Here is a 9,509-nt window from a genome sequence, read left to right on the forward strand (position 1 = left end):
TCGTCACCGGTAAACGGCGGTATCACTACCACAACACCTCACCTCCAGTTCCAAAGGCAGAAAGGAAGCCAGCATCTGTCAGAATGTCAGAGGAAGAGGTGGGGCCCACAGGAGCTTTCTTAAACGGGGATTTGCAAAAGGGAGTAAGTAGTGTGTTAACCTGAAGACATCCAAGAAAATGCCACAGGAAAACAAAATAGTAAAAATATTAGATCTTGGTATTCTAAAAAGCAATGTCCCAAGGATAATTCCCAAGTTCTTGGTCCAATAGAACCAGATAATGAGGTTAAGATTATTTAAAAAGAAACAAAACAACTAAACCAGTAAAGTCTAGTCAATAAACTTCAGAAGTATGAGGGGACATGGTAGGCCAACGGGAATAAATTTGAAGTCAAATTAAATTAATGCCATTTCAGAGTGAACGAATAAATCAAAGCAAGAAAGAATAGATACAGTTGAAAAGGAAATTAAGGAGATAGATATCAGTCAATATATAGGGGAAGAAAGATAAAGTTAGCGAAGAGTGAATCATTGATAATGGAAGAGGAAATTGTTATTACACTCTAAAAAAAGAGTTCCTGAAGTATTTTGTGGGTGGAATTGTGTCACCCTGAAGCCAGAATCGGCAGACAGGCAGTTAGTGTAGAATAGGAAATCTGGTCAAATCAAGGAATGGATGCCCTCTGAGTCTGGGAAGTTGGAGACCGCACCTGGGAGATTGGAATGCCAGTGTCCCCAGAGCCCTTTTGATCACCAAGGTTACCTAACTACCCCCCCAAAAAAGCTGCAGGCGGGGAGTTGCTAATTAATGCCCCCTGGGCCCCTGGCTGCCTGAATCCTCCCTGTGGCCCTTCCTCCTGCCATCTGCTGCTCACCTCCCTTGCTGTGTCACTGGGATCTCCTGGGCCTAGTCACCTAGGCAAGAAGGAAAGAGAAAAGGGGGGAGAGAACTGGAGAACAAAAGAAGACCTTAATTTATAAAAGATGTAGGGTGTGCTCACTTCTCTAGATGTTCTCTAGAACATCAGCCATGGCCCCCTGCTCCCTCCCAGGAGAGGTCTGTTAGGGCTCACCGGTAGCTCCCAGAAAAAATGCTCCACAGATACGAGATCTCACACAAAAGACTTTATTTATGGGGATGGATAAGGTCCGCTCGGGGTGGAAAAAAGAAAAAAAGAAAAAGAAATGGCGTACAACTTCTCCCAGATATTGGAATTTCACGGGCTGGGAGGAACCAATCACGGAGGAGAATTCTTGCAGACTGACTGATGGACCAATAACATGTTAGGACGTAACATGGGAGGCAGGAAGATGACGGCAGCGTAAGCCGGAAATTCCTGTAAGGTAAGAGGCGGGCAGAACGCAGACTGACAAGTGATAGGGAGGCCGGAAATTCCTGTAACGGAAGAGGCAGGCGGAGCACAGACTGACAGGTGGTAGGGAGGCGGGAAATTCCTGTAACGGGAGAGAAAGGTGGCTTTATACCTTACAAGGTCTATTATGACCTTTAAATAAAAGCTGCTTAATATGCTTGCGTTGGCGTGCTTCTCTGATGTTCAAAGTTCAACCTTTGAGGAAGGAGAACTTCCTCCAGTAAAGGGTGGTATCAGCCCCTCACAGGATGTTAAGTACCTCTGCATGAATCTTATTTGGGACTACGATCTTTGCAGATGTAATCAAGTTAAACTAAGTTCATACTCATTAAAAGGACCTAATCCAATATGACCAGTCCAAGGAGTACCAGGGACAGCCAGCCATGGCCAGGAGGGAGGATACAGGAACAGCTTCTCCCTGGAGGGGTCAGGAGGAATCGACACTGCAACACACTGATTTCAAGCTGCTCATCTCCAAAACTGCACAGGAGTAAATCCCTGTAGTTTTAAGCCACTCTGTTTACAGTACTTTGTCATAACCACCTTAAGAAACTAACACAAGAAACAAGTCCTACAAGTGGAACAAAGAACAAACCATTTAAAAACACATCAGCAAGATTTCTGAAATGAAATTAAAGAAACAGGAAAACTGCAGACAGGGCATATTGTGTTCTAGGAAAATTTGAAATGGCTGATTGACTCTGAACTCTGCCATGTTAACCAATGAACTTCAAGAATAAGTCTTCAAGTTCAAGGTAGAGAAAGAACGCAGACTCCAGCAATCTCAGATCCTTTCATTAAAAAAGAAAACTGTTCTTGGTGCAATGATGAAATCCAACCAATCATGGCAGAAATAAAAATAAAGACCCAAGAAACCCAGTGAAACAGAGGGATGAGCATTGACCAATTTAAACATAGTACTAATAAAAAATAACACTGGGAATGAAGACAGGGAAATAAAATAGAAATCCTACCAAATCTTGATGGCACATTAGAAAGCAGCTCATAATATTCTAAAAGATGAACAGGAGTCAATAAATCCTGGATTAGATTTAAATATGTGATTTATAAAAATAATGAGTCCATTTTCTCTGATATGCAGAAACTAGTCCAAAATAATGGAGGGGGATAATCAAAATAGGAGAAAGACCAGTGACCAACAGGAAGGGGGCTGAGGGGGAGGGAAGAGGGATGTGATAAAGAACAGTGGAATGAATCAGAACCAACCTTCTATGTACAGATGTGAACATCCCACAGTGAATCTCACCTTTATGTAAATCCACAAGGCACTAATAAAAAATAAAATTAAGTAAAGAGCCAAAAGATAGTAGATGGAAGAGAATGGGGGAAGGAGGAGGTGAGGGAAAGAGGAAGTACTGGGGACTGAATGAGAGCAAATTATATTCTATGTTTTATCATTATATCAAAATGAATCCTAATGTTATCTGTAACTAGAAAGAATTTAAAAAACCACATCCAAAAGAAAAAAAAAAAAGAGTCTAGAAGATCTACATGGGAGTTAGTGTGCTAGACAATGGGACTCCAATATGATTAAAATGTGGGCTGTATCATCCAAAGATTTATCATCTTTGAAATATAATCAGCATATTTGAATTCTTTATTATGTTTTAGTGTCATCATAGCCGCTCACATCCTAGTGTGAAATAGGCATGGGCCAGATGCTTTACAACTGTCGCATGAATTTCTCAAACTACAGCTGCCAAAAAGTACACTGTCTTCATTTTTCATTTTATGAGGAAGAAGTATTTATCTAAAATTTATGAAGTTCAGTTTTACTTCCACTTATTTTTATCTATTAAATTCAAGTCAAATCAAACTTATAAGCTTTTTGAGAGAGGAAAGGAAAAAGGGAAGGAAGGAAAAAAGGGAGAAAACAGAATCCAATTTTAGCTCAACTATTAACTAGCTGTGTGACCTCAGACATAGCCTGTTCTGCATCTTAGACCAGAGAAATGATGCTAGTTGTTCCCATAACAGTTCCCCTTTTCAACCTTTAATTTTAGAAATCCCAGGACAAGTAAAGTGGCTCATGCCTATAACTTCAGCAACTTGGGAGGCTGAGAGAGGAGGATCACAAGTTCAAGGCCAGCCTCAGCTGCTTAGTGAGGTCCTAAGCAACTTGGTGAGACCCTGTCTCCAAATAAATAAAAAGATCTAAGGATGTAGCTCAGTGGTAAACTGCCCTAGGTTCAATCCCCAATACTAAATAAATACAAACATACAAACATACGTACATACATATCCGCCCTGGATTTCAACTGGGCACACAGCGGCCCAGAATAAGGACTACAATTCCCAGTCTCCTTAGCAGTTGGTATGACCATGTGACTACACTGCAACCCAGTGGGTATTAGCAAATCATGTGCAATTTCTGAGAATTATCAAAGGGACAATTCTATTTTTATTTTTTAAAGCAGCAGAACCCCTTCTTTCATGTTCAGACAACCGCAAGGAACTCTCTGGTTGAAGGAGGAATAAGGCACAAGATCACATTTTATCAATGAGAAAGGTGAAGCTCAGAGAGGAGATATAATTTACGAGCAAAGAACAAAGCTCAGCTCTGGACCTGAATTTTTCTAACCTCAGCAGGTACTTGCTGACTGCACAAAGTTATGATTTTCAACCCATTTTCCTATTGACCACATAGATTCTCCTCTCCAGAACCTTTCTCATCTTGAGAAGAATGAAGACAATTTTACTCACTGACCATGGAGAAATGTCAAAACATTTGAATCATACAAAAATGAAAAGGTTAATAAAACAATGAATGTAGCTTTTAAAAACCTGATGTGCAAGTTTTGTCTATGCAAAAAAGAAGCTAAGGGAAGAAGTCACAGAGGTGTTGATCACCAACCTGAGGATCCTACTCCTGATTTCTTCCCAAGCACCAGTATCCTATCTCTCCAATGCATTAGAGAAATTTGAAAGTTTCCATTCAACAGATAATGGTAAGCATCTGCATGAGAATCATGTGCTAGACACTGGAAATTCAGCAGGAATAAGACACAATCATTGCCTTCCAAAGACCTATAATCTCTTAAAAATAATTATCACCTTTGAACATTCATTAGATGGCTTTTATTATTGTCACCATAGCCGCTCACACCCTATATAAATGGGCATTGATCAAGGTGCTTTACATGTATATTGTAGTTTCCATACAACAGATTGATAAGAAATGTATAATATTATCCTCCTTTTACAGGTGAGGAGGTGAGGCATAGGACAATAAATAATTTACCCAAGGCTACACAGCAAGTAGCATAAGCTGTCTCCTTCATTATTTAGGAGTCCTAGCTAGTGGTACGTGCTTAATAATCTAAGTGCTGCGCTCAATTTGGTAAAAGTGTGGGGCAATGGCTGACTGCACACGGATGCATTTTGGGAATAAATACTGATGCAATTCAGTGGAAGAAATACAAATCAAAGAGACAAGAGACAAAATGACAGAGTCTCGCAGGCATGAAGACTGAAACCTAAGTCCAGGGAAAAACTGAACTGCAAACCAATCCTTTTCCAAAACCCGACTGTGCAGTGAGTGCTAGCACACTGGTGAGCAGAGGCCCTGGTGGACACAGCCAGGGAGGCCGGCAGGAAGCAGTAGGTGAGCATTCTTACCAGGCCAGCAGGAAGCAGTAGATCAGCATTCCTATCAGAAGGGTAATCTGCGTGATCCAATGGGTGAGTGAACCTGTGGTGAAGAAATGCTTTCTGCATGAAGAGAAATGAGTGTATAATCCATGGGTAGTACCATGAGTGGGAGTTGTGTCAGGAGAGCTAGAGTGGAAAAAGATAGGACTAGAAATGGCCTCTCTGTCTGCTGGTCTCTGCATCTTAGTCTCCACAACTAAGAAACAAGGGCTAATCTTTCTGGAAATGTTAACTACTTGCCTTGCTTCTCTGGTTCAGTTATCATCTTAGTAATTCATATTCTGAGTCTTAGAATCACCTCTGACGTGTCCCTTTCCTTTACCTCTGCATTCACCTCCTTATTACATCTTGCTAAATGTGTGATATCCACTCTGTTTTGTTATCCTCAATGTCACTTCTTGGGGACACTCCTCTGTGCCTCAAGACTAGACAAGAGCCATATACCACCAGTCCACAATTTTCAGCTCGCCTTCCTAAATCCACAAGTCCCTGGGTCTCATTTCACGGGCACAAGGCAGAAACTCAAATTTCATTCCCACACACAAATGTTCAATACGAAGAGCACAAAGTATGTGGATACAAACTTAGCCTTATTAGCACCCCCAAATAAAGGGAAATAGAAGAAAGTTTTTACTTCTGAAACTCTGAAAATTTTAAAAAGATCAATGCCCACTGCTGCCGAGGATGTGAGGAAATGGACACACACAGATGTCTTTGGGAGTATAAATTGATAAAACTACTGTGGAAAGCAGTTTAATAACAGTGTTAACGCCCTTGAACAGGCATGTGTCCTCCTCCTAAGAAAGAATCAGACCTGAGTCCCCAACAAGGACATTTAGTAATGGTTACCAAAAGGTAATAAAAATCTAAAAACAAACTATGTATCAATTATGAATGAATGAATTTTGAAGACCATGGAAGAGATGGACAGATATGGGAATATATCTAGTGAATAAAGATGTACAGATACATTTACTGACATGGAAAAATGTCAACATGAACACATACATGTGCTCATGCAAATGTTCAGACACACCTATATAAAGTGAGAACATCTCCAATTAAAAAAAATTATGTGAAGAATGGTCCCAGTTTTGCAAATACCTCCAAATCAGTAACTTGAGTATTGCCAAATCTTACACAACATAACTAAAGAAAAACATATATAAGAACCATATATTAGAAAAAAGGAGAGAAGACTGAAATCAAAGAAACATAAACCTGAAACTAGGGAAATATCCTTATGTTGGATCAAAGGAGAACCAGTGTTCACCCCAACGACACTTCTTCCAGCCTCTGGCCTTTTTCCCTTGTCTCTCTTTGCTTTTTATTGTGAAAGTAAATTAAAATCCCCTTCGTTAAGGTTCTTAGTAAGTTTTCAGTTACTCCTGGCAGATACCACTCCCCGATGCCTACTCCAGATAATCAAATATTAGCATGGCATTTAAGACCCTGTCCAGTCTCCCCAACCCCCCTTTGCAGATTTATCTGTTTGTTTGTTGTTTGTTTCTCATATGAATCTCCAGACTCTGAGCCTGCCTTTCTCTAAATAGAACCTTCTCTGGCCTGATTCTGTGTCTGCTCACCACAGTCCCCACCTAGAACATCCTCTCCTGCCACCTCAGGTAGATGTCCTCCTGTGCCACCTCTCCCATGAGGACTTTGCCAGACTCCAGCAGGAAGGAAGTAACTCTGCTTCTTCTGAATTTCAGAATCTGCCTGTTCCCATTTGTCACTAGTGTCCAATTCATCATCAAGGTTTTCCAGATCTATGGTCACACTTCTTTCCCCCCAAACCATTTTCAACCATGACCACCATGGGCAACCTCAGCTCTCATCCGGAGACCAACACAGCCTCTGCCTGGCCTCCTCAATCTATTCTTGCCTCCCTCCCTTCAGTCAATTTCTAACAAGATACCAGAATAATTTCTCTAAAATTATTGTCAGATCATGTCACTTTCCCACTCAAACTCTGTTGACATTTTCCCAACACACTTAGAATAAAACCCAAATGAACACCCTTGGCCAACCAGATTCCTCTCTGAACTCAATGTTTACCCTCTCCACTTGCTCACTTAAATCCAGCCACATTCACCTTATTTTCCTTGCTTATGCCAACCTTATGGAATTTGCCCTTGACATTCCCTCTGCCTAGAATGATCTCTTCCCAGTCTCCACACAGCCGGTTCTGGCCCATTTCCTTGTTACCTGTAAATCTCTGCTACACTCCCTCGGACAGACCTGACTCAAGAACATGAAATGGTTAACCAAATCCCGTCCACCTTTGATGTGACTTTTTCTTCTCCCCAGCATGTGTCCCTCCCTGAGTTTAGATACATGCCCATTTGCTCGTATGTTCAAGAACCCTGAATCACCAGGTCCACTAGGGCACAGGCTGTGCTGTCCATCCCTGCATCTCCTCCAGTCACCTTGGCACATGGCACACGCCTTACACGGCTTCAACTTGTCCTGTTGCTTATAAATTGGGTATTAGCTGCATTATTGCCCTCAGTGGGTATTTTCACCTTGAAGTCATATCCAGTGTCTTCTTCAACTCTGCCTCTCCCTTCATCCTGCCAACCCCTTCCTCTACTGCAAAGTCTAGAACATCTGAATATTGGTGAAACAAGTGGACACTTCCATTTCTGACTTTCTTTTAAATCTGTCAGAAATTATTTGCTTAATCTGTGATTTTACTTAAACTAATAAAAATTTTCCCTTTCAAATAGTTAACTACTATTCTACAAAATAGTTAGAACTTGATATCCCTTCTTCTCCTTCATACAGGGCCTTATGCTTTAACAATTTTGATTTGAATGATTATGATCTTATTCCATTGTCATTAGAGAAAGTAAACCTTTATTTTTTTTATTTCATTAGACAAAGCCAAACTACTTTGAATCTTTGCAAAGTGCCATAAGTACATTTTTAAATACAAAAAGTAAAGTTTGAAATCCAAATAAAATAGAAACATGAACGGCTTGTTATTTAAAAGGCCAGAATCACTAGCATCCACAAGAGGGTACATATGAATCTTAGTTAACTGACCTACTCTCCTTTGAATCATTCTGCTAGATAACTTCCACTCAAGGCTAAGTTTCTAAGCAATGTTTTTTGTTTTTGTTTTTGTTTTTTATACCAGAGATTAAGCTCAGGGATGCATAACCACTTAACCACATTCCCTTATTATTTTTATTTTGAGACAGGGTCTTGATAGGTTGCTGAGGCTGGCTTTGAAACTGTGATCCTCCTGCCTCAGCCTCCTGAACCCTTGGGATTACAGGCATGAGCCACCTACCCCTGCATAAGTTTCTAAGCTTTTGAGAGTGCCCTCCTGTTGAGGTTTGATTATGCTTTGTGCTAGAACACATGTTGGGACCTGCTTCCTCAATGCAGGAGGATTGGGCCTAGTGGAACTTTCCTGGGTTATGGAGGCAGGGTCCTTATTCAGGGCTTGTTATAGATCCCCAGAAAGTGGGTTAGTTATCTTGAAAGCAGGTTGTTATGAAGCATCAGGTCCCTTGTGTCCCTTCCTCTCTTCCACATATGCCTGTTTGTCCTTCTGCTTTTTTGCCACAGGCAGTGTCCAGGAGCTAACCAGACATGAGGTCTGAACTTTCCAGCCTCCATAACTAGGAGTCAAAATAAACCTCTCTTATTTGTACATTTCCCAGTCTCAATTATTCTGTTATAGCAACAAAAAGCAAACCAAGACACTCCCAATCCCAGCCTCATTCCAGGCTGCGTGGATGAGGGACTGTGCCCACGCTGGAAGCTGATGAGTAAAGTGCCCCTCCCACCGCTGCTCCAGAGAGCTGCACAGACTATGTGCACATCAGGAAGAGAGAGAAGCCAGTCCCAAAAGACAGCACACTGTGAGTCCAACTGTGTGACATTCTCAAAAGGCAAAAGTACAGAGAGCACAAGGAGTTCAGTGGCTACATGTACTTATTGCCATGAAACTTGACACTTAACAGTAGTTAAATTGGTCAGTTTCACATTATGTGTCTATTTTGCCATCGTTTTTTAAATGGGGAAAATGGTGATTGCCAGAGGTTCAGGATAGGAAGTATGGAGAGATGAACAGGTTAATCACAGGAGGATTTCAGGGTGCTGACATTATTCCATTATGACCCTAGCTGTGGATACATCATACATGTTCTGTATCAAAACCCACAGAATGTCAAACATGAAGCGTGAACTCTAGTGCACACTATGGACTTCAGATAACATGAATGTATTGATCCTGGTTCATCAATGGTAAGAAACGTACCACGCAAGATTTAATAATGTTCAAGAAGTAATGCAAGATGTTGGTAACAGAGAAATATAGGGGCGGCAGGGAAAGAGGGAAGATGGAAACACCATACATTCTGGTCGATTTTGTGCATACCTAAAACAGTTCTGAAAAATAAACTCAGTAAATTTAAAAAAAGGAAACAAAACTGTTCCCTTTATGGTTAC

The sequence above is a fragment of the Sciurus carolinensis genome, chromosome 6 (assembly GCF_902686445.1).
Source record: "Sciurus carolinensis chromosome 6, mSciCar1.2, whole genome shotgun sequence".
NCBI classification, from domain to species: domain Eukaryota; kingdom Metazoa; phylum Chordata; class Mammalia; order Rodentia; family Sciuridae; genus Sciurus; species Sciurus carolinensis.